Below are 15760 nucleotides of genomic sequence, written 5' to 3'. Positions count from 1 at the left end.
CTATTATGCAAACATTTATGAATGTGATCACATACAGTTTGATTCTCATTAAGTTTGTTGTCTATTTATTTTGTATTCTCATTTGTTTGTTGAGAAGTTTTGTAAGACAACAAGGTGGGACCTTGGAATGGATTTTAAGACTAATCCATTCATTTTGTTTACCCTTGATATCGACTTGGACTAGTGGGAGATTGTTGGGATTTCCCCATCTGGATAGTCCTGCGTCGATACGGGTCCATATCCGTTTCGGACCCTTAAGTATAAATACTTGTGTATTGTGATGGTGTGAGACATATTCAGTTTTCACCGTCTGGGTAATCGGTCCCCTTAGCCATACGTGAATTGTCTGTCCCCATCACTGGGCTGCTATGGCTGAGGAGAGAAACTCATTGCCGCCGCCGCCGCTACCTCCGCAGGGGAACGACTTTATGGGGACTGTAGCCGTTCTTTCCACAGCTGCCGACATTCAGTCGGCGGTCGCCTCTACAGGTTCTACTTCCGCCCTATTTGAAACACATGAATCATGAATGTCTCTTTCGAATTTCTGCATTTTCGTTTGTGCGCTATCTAGATTTCTAGCAAAGCTCCAACAGGGTCTTCTCTTGTGGTGCAGATCTGAGAGAAGCAGTCCATCATAGGGAAAAAAAATGGGCAGGCATTTGACCTCCCTTCCAGCCAGTGGCAGAGCCATATGGCCAGCCTCACAAAATTAGTTTAATATATATGCTAATGTTTTGATGTATTTGATTGTTATACATATAATGTCTAAAGAAATTAAAGGTATTAAATGAATGCCATCATCAAAAAATATTTCTAGCTCCGCCAGTGCTTCCAGCAAGCTGTTAAGATCCCATAGTGTTGAATATAGCAACCTTGCTGAGGCACACTGGAGAGTCCTTCCTCTCTCTTTAACGGACAAGGGATCTTGTGATAGCATCTTTCCTTTGGAGCATGGAATCTATTTCTAGAATTTGTCGTTTTTTCTCTTTGTGCCGTTGAAAGGATTCTTTTTTCTCTTCCTCTTGTGAAGCTATGAAAAATGATGTACAATGTAATCATCAATAACAGTGAATAGAAAACATGGCTGAACCAAGTTAAATCTGTTTCTCCTTGATTGTCCCTTTCTTTCTCATTACTTCATGGTATCAAATCGTTATTGATTTCTCATTGTGCATGATTCAGGTACTCCAAATCTCAAGATCACCAGCATGCTATTAAATTATTTTAATTATCTTATGTGTTCAAAAGCTGTTACATTATTTATTAGTGGCAAATCCAAGTTAGGGTTCATTAATGGGCTTAGACCAAAGTCATCCTTAACAGATCCCAGATATGATGAATGGGAATTGGAAAATCACTTAGGGTGCGTTTGATGCACACGGAAGAATTTAACATGGTAAATTTTCTTGGCAAATTTTTTTGGAAAAAAAAACAGGATGAAATTTAACCCTCTTCCGATTTGAGGTCATGTTTGATGCACTGGAAAAATTTACCCTATTAATTTTAACCCTGTTTGATAAGAATGCACAATGAAAAATTGATCATTTTTACTATTCGCCAGACTTGATCATTTCATCGTTAGCCTAAGAACAAAGGTAGAGAAATGTGGTTCGACAAAACCAAACAGCAGAGACGTAAAGAAGGAATTTACAGAAAACAGAAACGACCCCGTTTCTCCAATCAACTCACATCTTCGATCATTTCCAACAAATGCGTGAGTTCCAGAATACACAAGCTCCCATAATGTTCACATCTTCAACTATCCATAACCACTGTATCCTGAATTCCCGAGTCTCCCCTCCCAGCAAAGTCCTGCAATCAATTGAGAATCCTGCAATCTTCCTTTAGCATTCCCCTGTTCCCTAAAATTAAAACCATAAACAATTCAAGAAACACGAAACCCCCTCACATTCACAATGCCGACATCACACCCGATTCCACATTCACCAAAACCACATCCCAAACCCATAAACCCTACCTTTCCCGAAACGCACTCATTCCTCATCCGTCCCACCTATCCCATAAGGCAGTGAAACCCAAAAACCCCGTAACCAAAATCCAACATTCTCCGTCGCCCCAAAATCGAAAACCTCTGATTCAATGCAACCCCAACTAACCCCCTACGCACAGGAAAGCAACAGAAAAACCATAAACGAACCACAAAACCACGACATCCCCACGATTCTTCTCGAAGAAAGCTGCTTACCTCCGAACTCGATCGCAGGCCACGGCAGCAAGAGCTAGTGCTTCCTTCCTCGTAAGAGACGCCCGCACAGAGGGAACGTGGGTGGCGATGGGGAGAGAGTCCTGAGAAGGGTACAATGGGAGAAGGCAGCAGGGCAAGGCAGAGAAGGGCTGCGGGCATGGGGGGAGGGTGTGAGGGTGTCGACCGTCGGGTAGGGCGTCGAGCGGGTGGAATTCCCCCCGCTCGAAAGTCCGAGGTCGGACCTCGGACTTTCGAGCGGGTGGAATTCCACCCGCTCCAGTTATATGTTAAACGGGGTGAATTTCACCCCGTTTGATGCAATTTTCGTCGGGCGGGTGAAATTTCACCCGCCCGTACCGTTTTTTCGGAAAAAACACATTTCACCCCGTGCATCAAACGCACCCTTAGTTATGTCTTGGCTTATAAACTCCATGGAGCAAAAAATTGCCAAAAGTTTCATGTTTGCTGATACCGCTGAAGCCATTTGGATACTGCAAGAGATCTTTACAGTCAGCAATACAACATCACTCGCACATTTCTCAAGAGATTAGGGATGCTAAAAAAGGGGTTCAGCCTATGTGTGAGTACCTCGCTGGTTTGAAAGGCTTATTGGATGAACTTGATACTTATGCTCCAGACACCACCCATCCAATAACATCAAGAAAGCGCAAGGAACGAGAAAGGACGTTAAAATCCTCGCTGGTCTACGTCCCGATTATGAAGCCACTGGATCACAGCTCCTCACGACTCAAAACCTGCCCTTTTCTTCTACGGTGCTTTCTTCTCATGTTTGAAGAGAGTCAAAGCGATGTGTAATGAATCCTTCCCAAAATGATTACTCTCAAGTAGAGTAGTCTGAGAAGGCAGCATTTGCTGCTAGTCATCAACCTAGAGGTACAACATGTGACCCCAAGGACACAATGATGGGAATGGTAGAAGGTTGGGGTGAGAGTATTGTCACTCCCGTGATACATGTTGGTCTCTTATTGGGAAACCTGAAAAGAAATGGGTAGCACGTCAAAGTGAAGAAAATGTCTCAAGCATAGTCACAGAAAACTAGTTTTTTTTTTTAAAAAAAATACTACAAATTAAATGGCCATTTAAAACTTTAAAAAACATGTTTTCTTGAAAAAAAAAAACTTAAAACGAGCGTGTTTTTCACTTTTTTCTGTTTTTTTAATGCCAAACAGTTTTTTTTTCATATCCTATTTTTTATTTGTTGCAAATTACTTATCTTGTGATGTTTGTGTCATTAGTTTTTCGCTTATTTTATTTTTCTTTTGTTTTTGTTTTTTTTTTATTTTTAAAAATTTATCATATTTTTCTCGTATTTTTCTTATTTTTTTCAAGCTTGTCGTATTATACTCGAGAAAAATCTCACCGTTTAAAACTCCGGAACGCTATTTGTGACTATGGTTTCAACCATCCATTGTACCATTGACAAACCGAACAAGCAAAAGAAGGACATCATGATCTGGGACAAGATTAAGGGTCTTCAAAACTCAAAGGTAGCAGGTATGGCAGTGACCGGCTCGAGCTCCCATGACAATACAGGTAAGCTTTGCCTTTCATATACTCCTAACTCTAATATGGTTGAGTCGGTTCCCTAGATTAGTGATTCAGGGGCTACCAATATGTGCAGCGGGCTAGATGCCTTAATGGACACTCAGTCATCCCAGACTGATGACTTCGTGTCTGCAGCCAATGGCTCCTTCATGGCTGTTAGGGGCATTGGGAACACTTATTTTTTTGGTAGAACCATGAGTGGTAAAGTACTTTACAAGCCCAGTTTGTATGGTAATCCCATGTCCGTTGTCTGCATTACGTGTGATTTAAATTGTTCTGTTACTTTCTCCCTTATACTAATGTCTTGTTTCAAGATTTGAAGACTCAACTGACAATTGGTGAAAAACTTGTGAAAGTCGGCCTCTACTATGTCAGTCAAAAGTCATTTGCTTTGCATGCTAGGAATGAGGAAGCTGAGCTATGGCACTTTAGGCTTGCACTAGATCATTGGAACTTCTATTCTCTCATATATTCTTTAATTGCAGTACATGATGTGTGTCAATATACATGCTTATCTCGGCCGCCTTTAGTATTTCTAGTAGTATTCCTTTGGCACCATTTAATTTCATTCCTTTTGATGTATGGGGTCTTGTGCTGATGAGTTGAAAACAAATTTTCGTTATTATGTGTTGTTCATAGACTATTATTCCAAAACTATTTGGCTTTATCTCCTAAAATCAAAAAATCAAGTTTTGGAAAAATTTTAAACTATTTTGCAAAATGATTGAAAACCGATTTAACAAGAAAATTAAGTGTTTGCGCTCCGATAATGGGACCAAACATAAAAATCATGATTTTAAGGAGTTTACATGCAACAATGGTAATTAATCAGCAATTTACTTGTGTAGGCACTCCACAACAAAATAGTGCATCCGAATGGAAAAATCATCATCTCCTAGAAGTTATCCATGTGTTCGTGTTTCAAATGAATGTACTTAAGGTCTTTTGGCATGATGTTGTCTCTCATGCATGTCATATTATTAACAGAATTCCGAACAAGCATCTCAATCACCTTTGGTTTTGTTGTCTATGTTTGGATTTCTCGAGCTCTTAAATGCATGTTTGTAGGCTATAATAACGGCCAGAAAGGTTATAAATGCTATCATGCTGAAACTAATAAGTTTATTGTTTGTGAAATTTAATGAAGACAAGCCTTATTACAAACATCACCTAGATGATCATGACAATCATGGTGAGGGGAAGTGTTATCACTCCAAATTTTTCAAAAAAGACTGTATTTTATTATTTGGATCTAAATTTTAAAACTTAGACCCAAAACAAGTTAGCAATTGTTCGATCCAAAATAAATCTTTAAACTCAGGTCTTTTTACTCAAACACAAATTCAAGACTTAGACGTGTGCATTTCTTTACATATACGTTAACGGGTCTGGTCTAAACCCAGACCCAACTTGCTAACTCGTATCACCCAATTGTGTAACGGCTGAGTCATTGCTTCAGAGGTCAGCCAAACCGGGTCCCTCTCACGCACAATGAGGATGGCGTACAACAGCTTCTAATCACCACCACTGCAGATTCAGGCGAACTGCACGAGAATCTGGCGAGTAGCGTCAGACGACTAGCAGGTGACGTTGCAAGGAGCCGTTGGGCGTGCTTTCCCTCTGAGCATCGCTCGACCATCGCTGAATGGGTGGAGTTCCAATACGACAGCAGAAAGAGCGAGGGAGCAGACAACGTCGAGAGTAAGGCACGCCACCGGCGAGCAGACTTTGCAACGGGCGAACGGCGGATGGTGGTGTGGGTTCCCGACAACCAGTGTGGATGACCGGCGAGCTGCAGTTTTAGGCGGCATATTCACTTCCCCTGACGAGCGAAGTTCCAACGCAGGCGTGGTGGCTGATGGCAGCGCGTGGACAGCAGCAGGGCGACCACCAAGCAGCATTGAGGATTTTCGATGAAGGCATGGGCGATCGGCGATCGGCGACCTGCAGACGAGCAATTGGGCGTGCAACAGCAGGGCAACCACCAGGTGGCGTTGAGAATTTTTGATGAAGGCATGGGTGACCGGCGATCAGGCTTTGCAGGCGAGCTACAGCAGCCGGCGACCTACAGGTGGTGGTGCAAATTTCCAACGAAGGCAACAATCATTCGGTCAGGTGACGTCTTCCACTCTTCAATGGGCTTCCACTCTTCAATGGGCAGCAGCACGCAAGCAAGTTTCGCCCCTTCTAATTAAACCCCCATTGACGAAGAAATGAGCAGCTTTCGATCATCTTAAAAACTTACCCCTGCTCTGAAGCAGAGTATCCCGACAGCTTTGTTCCACCAACGTCCAAACGCCACCAAAGTGCTCAGGTCAGTTCCTCATTTTCTTGTGGTTCGGACGAACCTAAGCGCGACTGGTGTCGTGACTTCTACTGGCCAGAATCGTCAGATCTCCTGCCGCCAGTATGCTTCCTGCGGAACCCTTCCCTTGTTCGCACGAGGCAGAGAGTTCCTCCTCTAGCGGCTGATCATCTGGCTGGCGTTGTAACCTTCGGCAACCAATTGTTGTGATATTTTGTACAAACTACACCGCCGGTGTGTTACGGTTCCATCGGACTGGAGCTCGATCGGAAAAGTAGCTGGAGTTGGTCGAAATAGCAAGTTTTTCGGCCGCCTGTTTCTGCGACTGCGTCCCTGCTACAACAGGATATAGCTTTGCTCAACGGGCCATATCTTCTGATCCTATTGTTAGGTATTTACAAAGTGGGTTCTCAGTCTTCCTAACTCCCTCATTGTTCTAATGAGCCATAGCACGTGAAGATCCGAGCAAGGATTGCAAAAATCTGTAGATATGCAATGGAGACCCTGTCTTTCAGCAGGTTCAGTCTGTGGGTTCTGCGACAGCTGCAAAAACAGTCCCTGTTCCGTGGCCATTGCCATCCATACCCACCTTGGTTTCACTCTCTCGTTGGTTCCACAACGTGCCTCACTTCTCCACGTTTCCAACAAGCTATAGCACATCTAAATCTGAGCTGTAAGCTGGGAGAAACAAGCTTGTGAACAGAACCTGTCTACCGGTGATCTCAAACTGTGACGCCTGAGATAGCCGAGGATACATCTTGTTCCATAGTCAATGCTGTACAACACAGTGTCTGTTTCAAGCAATTGACTGCCGTGCATGAGAGCAGACGTCTTCACGATTCCAACGAGCCTAAGTGCATCCAAATACGAGCTCTGTGGAGGGAGCTCCAGCCCCTGGAAGTTGCTATTGCGTCCCCTGTTGTGGAGTTGCCTATTCCACTGCTTTCCTCTCACTATCTCTCTTGCGACTGCGAGGCTGCGATCCTCCCTTCCACCGGTGGCAGCTTCCTCTACGTCGGCTGCGATCGTCTCTTCCGGCGTCATCACATTCTTCCTCAACCCTCTTTCCTCGATTAGCGGTGAGGTTTTCGTGCTCCATTTCTCTCCCTCCTCTTGATCTGTATGCTTGCTCTCCCCAAGGAATTCATTGGGCAGAGCTTATTGGCTTTTTGCGTCTGTTAATCGTCTGATCGAGCCGGTTACTCCTCCATTGAATGCATGTGCATATATTTCCTCTTCTCTAACTAATGCCCGTGATCTTCAACTTGCCTTCATTTTCGCCCAATATGCCTGTATTTATTTGCAAATTATCGGGACGGAAAGACTGCTGGTGGGCAGTCAACTTGTCAATATTGATTTTGCTTGATACTACTAACCATATAATACCAGGAAAGTTACTAGGCCACTCCGAAACAGGTTCCTACCACAATTAAGGTCACCGTTAATAGCTTTCTGACATCGTGAAGAATATTGTGAGGTACTGGATTAGGGTTCTCCCTTAAATTTGGTCACAGTTCAGCAGAAGAAGTACCCAATGCCATTTGCTTCTTTCAGAAACAGCCCTGAATCATTAAAAGTTAAAACTAGAAAGGCAAGGGAAAAAGGAATCCTACCTGCCCAGTGGTAACAATTACGGGGTTCCTCATCAACTCCATAGATATAGGACAACGGAAGTCATCTGGTATAACCAGAGATTCTGGTTTCTTCTCATCCACAGGTTCACTCTTTGCACCAACAGCTTCATCTTTAGGATGGCCCTCTGAAACAACAAATTCCTTTAATCTCTCCAACATATTTACCATTTGTTCCACATTATAATCCCTCGTCCTGTCACTATTGGAATTCTCGATGACAGCAACTTGCAATTCTTGAAACTCCTACTCAATTTCATTTACATTTGTAAGTTGTAACTTTTGTGCAACCCTCTTGAGCATGGCATCATAAAAAACCTATGATACCAGGGTGCTACATGGGGAAAGGGAGGAGGTTCAATTGAGCTGAGATTGTTTCTTATTAATATATGTGCATGTGCATATATTTCCTAGTGAGTGCATGCCTTGCGAATTGAGCTGAATGTGCATATAGTTCATCTTACTGATTGTCCTCAAATAACTAATTGATATGTGAGTCAAAGCTTTCCTTTTTTTTTCGATTGCCACCTCAATGGTGTGTTTCTCTGTTCCTAGATCAAGTTTCTTTCTTTATAAGGACCATGTTCACCACAAAATGATGTTTAGTGGTAGATAACTTACCTAGTTACCTTAAGTCATCTACAGCATCTAAAGCATCTCATCTTATCAATGTCTTATAAAATTCTCTCACTTGTTTACCTTTTGTCATTTATTCAATTTGAATGTCACTTGATTTTTTGCAATTATTGTTCCATATCCATAGATAGTTTTAAAATTAAAGCTCATTGTTCGATGTTCTACCTATGCAACAGTGCAAGAGCTGGCCAAACACTAGATAAACCATAAAAGTCAAAGGATGGCAAACAGAACAAAAGGAAAAGAAGTTGTTTCATATTCTCCTACAATAGGTTCTTCATCTAGTCTGAATGTGGATGAAGGTGATGTTTCAAAGTCTTCTACAAAACTTGGTGAAGCATATGCATCTGAAGAACAACCACTGTGGAAAAAAATAAAAGCGGTCACTAAAGATGTAGGCATGGACGGTGGAAATGTGCATTTTGTATGCAAATATTGTGAAGGTATATTTGTAGGATCTTACACAAGAATTAAGGCACATATGTTGATCATGGAATTCGATGATGTAAAAAAATTTCTACAGAAAAAGCTTGAGAGTTCAAGAGGTTGCAAGATCGTGTTGATGCAATCCATAACAAGAAGAAAACAAGTATTATTGTGACAAATCCTAAGAGTTCTGATAGAAAAAGAAAGACTATAGAGACATGTTTTGATTCTTGCGGAAGAGCAGAAATAGATAAGGTGATTGCTATGTTTTTCTATTATAGTTGCATTCCTTTCAATGTAGCTAGAAATCCATATTGGAAGAAGACTTGTACTATGCTTGCAACTAGCAAATTATCAGGATATATACCTCCCAGTTCATAAAGGTTGCGCACGCCACTTCTTCATAATGAAAAAAATGAGGCTGAGCAAAGTTTAGAAAGAAAAAAGTTTAAATGGAACACGACTGGGGTATCAATTGTTTCTGATGGGTGGACAGATATTCAAAGACGTCCACTAATTAATTTCGTTGTCATTGCATGTGATGAACCAATATTTTTGAAGGCAGTTAATGCACCTGGAGAATATAAAGTTGTCAGATATTTGAAGCAATTATTTGTAGAAGCCATCAAAGAGGTTGGTCTTGATAAAGTGGTGCAGATCATTACAGACAATGTTGTTGTATGCAAAAGTGTTGGACTTAGTTTGAGGTATGATTTTTCACATATTTATTGGACTTCATGTGTTGCACATACTTTGAATTTAGCATTGAAGGACATATGCAATACTAGAAGTCAAGATACAGATCCTAAGGGATATGAGCTATCCTCATGGATTCAAAAGATTGAAAAAGATGCAAGAAATATTAGAAATTTCATCGTTAGTCACCAACACGCATTGTCTATTTTTAGTAGTTATTTTGATTTAAGATTATTAAATGTTGTAGAGACACGTTTTTGCTTTAATAATTGTCATGTTAAAAAGAATTCAAAGAGTGCAAGATGCACTTATTCAAATGGTGTTTAGTAGAGAGTGGAGCTTTTATCGGGTTGAAGATGAGGCTAAAGCTCAAAGTATTTAAAACCTTACTGTTGAAGATAAATGGTGGGATAAAATTGCATATTTTTTGAATTTTACAGAGTCAATTTGGTACATGTTGAGAGCTGTTGGTAAATGTGAGTCTATGCTTCATAAAGTTTACGCAATGTGGGAGGATATGATTGAACAAATTCAGTGTATAGTTTTTAAGAAAGAAAGAAAATACATTGTAATTGATAATTCAGAGTTCTTTGATCGCATAAGTACAATATTAGTTGAAAGATGGGATAAAAGCAATACTTCCTTGCATTGCATGGCTCATTCTTTAAATCCCAAATATTACACTAAAAAATGGATTGAAGGAGCTCCTGGACATGTTACTCCAAATCTAGATAATGAGTTAAACATTCAAAGAATGTCATGTATGGACGGACTTTTTTCAGATTCTTATATCAGAAGACAAGCTATTTGTGAATATAACAAGTTTTCTTTAAGAGATTTTAGTTTAGAAGGCACAACAACAGCAAGAGAAGATGATGAAATGACATGAGTCCTTTTGATTGGTGGGCATCTTATGGATCAGAAATGCTTGTGCTTCATAAACTTGCTTTGATGTTACTATCACAACCTGTTACATCTTCGTGTTGTGAAAGAAATTTGAGCATATACGGTCATGTACACAACATTAAAAGGAACAAGCTCACTAGCCAACGTGCAGAGGACTTGGTTTATGTGCATTCTAATTTGCATCTAATTTCAAGAAAAGAAAAAAAATACAGGTATTTCTTTATTATGTTGTTTTGTTTTGCTCAATTTCCTATGTTGTGTTAAATTTCTTATATTTTTGTGGTCAATATTTTTTATTGTTTAACTTTCGTCTTTAATAAAATGCAGTTGTGGATCATCTTAATATTGGGATGTAAATCCAGATGAATTTGATTTTGATGGAGAGTGCAATTTATATACTGCAAACATGGATTTTTCTGATCATGTTATTCCTTTTGAGGCATATGATGATGATGATATCATTGAAAGCATTGAAGAAAATCAAGATATTGGTGGAAGTGGAAGTGGAACGCAACTCTGATTGATGTCATGATGTAATATGTATTGATGTATAAACTTTGAAGTATGACTGTATGAAGTTAGCTATTGGAATCGGCATTTTCATTCGCTCTTGTTCTTCTTCCTTTAGCACACTAGATGCTAAATTATGCTTTTAACATTTGCATACATAATATCACATGAATGGGATGTTCTTATAATTATTCACTCCACTTGGGTCATATGTATCTCAGTCTCTGAGACTCACTATTTCTGGAGATGGAGAACGAAAAGGATTTGGTGTTCCTTTGGATATTAGTTGGTAAATACTAGTGATACAAAGAAGATCAGGTCTTACTGACATGTGAAAGGGGATGCTTGACAAGCTAGCATTGGTATTCTGTAACGGACCCTCAGTTTAATGTCTGGAGGTTTCTTCTTGCTGATCATGTCATACCTTACTTAGTTACTTTGCTATCTTGTGCAAAATCAGCAGTTTTTTCACTTCTCCTCCAACACTGTGTTTGTTTTTTCTGTCATCTTGCTTGTCCTAGATATTGTTCTTTTTAGTTGATCATGATAGTCATATATATTAACTATTAAAGTGAGGCTTTCCTGACGCTGATTGATAACTGGTGGGTCATGAAACCTGTCTATTTCCTAAATGATGACACTTATCAAATGGTTCTCCTACTAATTATTTGATTGGCATAATTGTGAAGTCTTGTGGTGTATCAATGTTTTTTTAATAGTTTTGTGACATTGTCTTTCATTCCCTCTTTAATCACAGGTTTGGGCAACTTGAAGTTGTTGACCTGGAAAGTGTTGAACCTGCACAGCTACACTTAGAGCAAGTGATTATCAAAACTTCTATACACATAAATATTTTGCATGTGTTTTGATGCCTTTATTTGGATAATATTCTTAGTTGTCATCATCAGCGACACATATTGCAATTCTTATTTGCTTAATATGCTAGTGTGGAATTATGCATAATAGTTGTTGTACTTTTATTGCGTGGGTTAGTAGGGAATTACGTTGTGCAGATATGGATATTTATCAATGAATGTGATTCTGTGAACTCAAATTAGAGTATATTTCTTGTTAAATGTTGAATCGATGATTGATAATGATCATGATTAGCAAATTACAATTTTGATCTTGTTATTTAATAATTTTGTGGTTTATAGACAAATTTTTGTCATATATATTATATTATTATTATTATTATTATAAAATAATAATAATAATAATAAAATACTCTTGCCGCACCGGCACATCTAAATTTTTTGAGATGTGTCGCGTCGGCACCCGCACTCAAGTGACATAGGAAATAACTCTCAAATCTCCTTCTTGAAATTAAAAAACTATTCTTGAGTGCATCGGGAGCATGAAAAGATGAGATGATATTTCATTTTATGATTAAAACATGTTTTCTCTTTTTTTGAATGTTGCTTTGTTTTGGGATATTATTCATGCATAGTTGATTAATTTTTTCTATTTAAATGTGAATGTACGGTGATGATGAGGGTGTAGTTTGAGATTATTTTCTTTATTCTTATGTTAATTTTTGAGGTTGAGACTTGTCCAACTGAAGAAAACCTTCAGCAATATGTATATATTAATATGCATTGTCATGTCATTTTTGCATTTAATTTTCCTTTTAATCACGCAATTAGAAACCCTAATGGGTGTCTCATTATGTAGTTTGACTTTTCTTCTATACTCAACAGTGGAAGAAATATATTCCATTGTAACAAACAAAATAATAATATGTTATATTAATATACAAAATATTTGAAATCATGTTTTTCAAAAGATTTTTGAAAATAAGAACCCTCTCTAATGTGGTTTTGGAGACTTAGCTTAGGCTTTCGCATGAGCCCATGTCTTATCTGGCGTACATAAAAGTTGAAGTCGAAATATTTTAAGTTATTTTTTTATTTTTAATCTCATGAAGGTACATATGTATATACATGTTATATACATATATGTGCACTTGATGATTTTCTTTATCCTTCTTTCTCTTTGTTTCCATGTTTTATCTTACAAATTTTCATATATACATGAATGCATATATATATATATAGGTATGTGTGTGTGTTTTTTTTTTCTCTCTCTAAAATCTTTTATTTCTCTTTTCAAGTCAAATGTCTTCACCTACAAATTTCTTGTGTGTGATATATATATATATATATATATATATATATATATATATATATATATATATCCTTATTTCTATTTCTCCAAAATCCCTCTTTCTATTCAAATCAATATCTTTTTTTTTACAACCTTTCATATGTGATAGTATGTACTCATATATGTACATCTTTTTCAATCTCTTTCTCTTTCTTTTATTGGGAGTATTTCATCTTTTCCATTCTTTTGGACATTTTTCTAATGACCCAATATTGAACTCATGCTTGATGGTCTACAACCCCATTCCATTTTCAAAAACTTTTAAAAACATTTATAACAAATATAAAAACAAAAATACTAGATGTATGTTGTGGTAAGAGTGTTTTTAGATGAATGTTATAATAAGAATGAATTATTCACTTTTAATCATATAAGATCAATGCATTCATCCATTCATACTCACTTAGCATCATTTATAATCACAGGCACCCCTCCAAAGAACTTAAGCAAGACGAGATAGAACTCTAACTAGGTAGTAATCAAATTAGAGCAAAATCTCAAACCTACTTAAAGTTTTAAGAGAACACTAAATGAACTTCAAAAGTGATCTCCAAAGTTTTCCAAATATTTATAAAGATTTCTCAATTCAAAATTTCTCAAATCAAAATATTTTACCCTCTCAAAAGATCCTTCAAAACTTTCTCAAAAATTTGAAACATCAAATCTTCAACATTTTCTCAAACACTACACCGCATATAAAATAAAAAAGATGTTTAAGCCAAAACAAAATGCACCAAGAATAAGCATAGCCCTTAGATTGATTATCCCCAGTAAAGGCGTCGGGAACGGTCGATCCTCGTACCACGGGCCAGTCTATCTTTCTCTCATTTTCAAAACAAAAACTCATTTTTCTGAAGCACTCCAAAAACCAATAAATTTTTAGGGATTCGAACAGGGAGTTTGTTTTGCCAACCTTGAGCAAGTATAATGATCTCCTACACATTACTACCCAAAGTAATAGTGAAGATCGAGGTCCTGGCAAGAGTCAAAACATCAATTCAGAACCAATTATGGACGATCAAGCCATTGAGCAAGACTTGAATGATGGGATCGATATAGTCAGTGAGCATGAATCTCACGACGACATTCAGGGTCAACCTAGATGCTATGAGCGAGTGTCACGTCCTTCTAGACACTTGCGAAACTATGTCACATATACCACTGTCGCTCATCCTATTGAAATGCAGATTGGATATGATTTTTTTTTTCTATCACATCATAAAGCCTTTCCCAGTCATATCTCATCTAATATTGAACCAGAGTCATACCATGAGGCCAATCAGTCACCTGAATGGTTAGCTGCAATGAGGGAAAAACTTGTTGTCTTAAAAGAAACAACACTGAACCATACTCACCTTGCCTAAAGATGACAAGCTAGTTGGTTGCAAATGACACTACAAGCACAACAACAATGAACCCAAAGAGAGATATAAGCTAGGCTAGTTGTGAAAGGGTTTACACAAACATATGGTATAGAATATAATGAGACTTTTGCTCCTGTAGCAAAAAATGAACACATTCATAATTGTCATCTCTATTCATTACTTGTCTTCTGCACTCCTCACACATAATAATAGAGAAAATATCATTTAAAGAAGGAGGATCACATGTTGTAAGTACCTCACTACGTAATTGTTTATATTCTAGTTGCAACTCAGCTAGCCTGGAATATCTTCTCATGCTCACGATTTTTCCTAAGAGTGGCTGAATCAGTGCCCAAAGGAGTATGTGATTCCCATTCCTCCCATAAGCCACACATTTGGGCTATATACTCCACAAAGTTTATATCCCCTTGCTTCAAGTTATTTTGTCTTGGGATATCTGAAAACGTCTCGTCATATTAAATTGAAAACTATAGAGTTCACAGGCAACATCCCGTACCTCTTTGGCAGTTTCGTAGAAAAAGAAACTGCAATTCAAGTTATTTTCTCTTGGGATATCTGAAAACGTCTCGTCATATTAAATTGAAAACTATAGAGTTCAGAGGCAACATCCCGTACCCCTTTGGCAGTTTCGTAGAAAAAGAAATGCAAGTAATCTTCTTGTCCAAGGAATTGAGTAGCTATGACAACCGTATGATCATTTGACTCCCATTCTTCGAGTTTAGGGTCTCCTTCAAGTCGTCTAGGCTTGCTTCCAGATACATGGCCAAGTCTACATTGACCGCTAAGAAAGTGCTTAGTAGACTTAGACCATGTCAAGTAATTAAACCCATTTAACGGTTTGGTGGTGATCTTCAAGGCAGGATTGACGTAGTCACATACCACAATTTGTTGAGTAGACCTTGTTGGTTTTGTACTACCAACACCACCACCACCAAGACCACTGGTACCACGAAGAGCATGGCTAGCTGAAGAAGAGCTTGCATCCACCATGAACACCAAAAAAAAAAAGTTCAGTTACAATGAGCTGAACTTAGCTCTGATACCATGAAGAAATAGACGAAGAGAGTAATACTCATTCATGCACATAGTAATCAACACAAAATTTTTACGTTTTACAAGCTCTCACATAACTTCTGCACGCAGGCTCAGCCTATCTCTAGCACTTCGTAGACTATCACCAAAGCGCTTAGTGGCGCTCTGCCCAGCAACACCATGGTTCTTTAATGTACAATTGTGCTTCGAATTTAGGACTAGAGACCATGTACAAAATAGCGCCACTCCTAGGCCATTTTCTTGTAGTGTCTCTCCTTCGATGAAGAAGTCTATT

The 15760-nt window shown here is 38.5% G+C and overlaps 1 long non-coding RNA gene across 1 annotated transcript; it reads left to right on the top strand.

Moving 5' to 3' along the window:
* The first annotated feature begins 5280 nt into the window (after nt 1-5280).
* LOC116258806 (uncharacterized) lies at nt 5281-10975 on the top strand. The gene is made up of 3 exons (XR_004173814.2): nt 5281-7156; nt 8521-10584; nt 10700-10975. It is a non-coding gene; the product is annotated as an uncharacterized LOC116258806 (long non-coding RNA).
* Nucleotides 10976-15760: the final 4785 nt, after the last annotated feature.

This window comes from Nymphaea colorata, chromosome 8 (assembly GCF_008831285.2).
Source record: "Nymphaea colorata isolate Beijing-Zhang1983 chromosome 8, ASM883128v2, whole genome shotgun sequence".
Lineage (NCBI taxonomy): Eukaryota > Viridiplantae > Streptophyta > Magnoliopsida > Nymphaeales > Nymphaeaceae > Nymphaea > Nymphaea colorata.
This window is presented reverse-complemented; position numbering and strand designations above follow the sequence as displayed.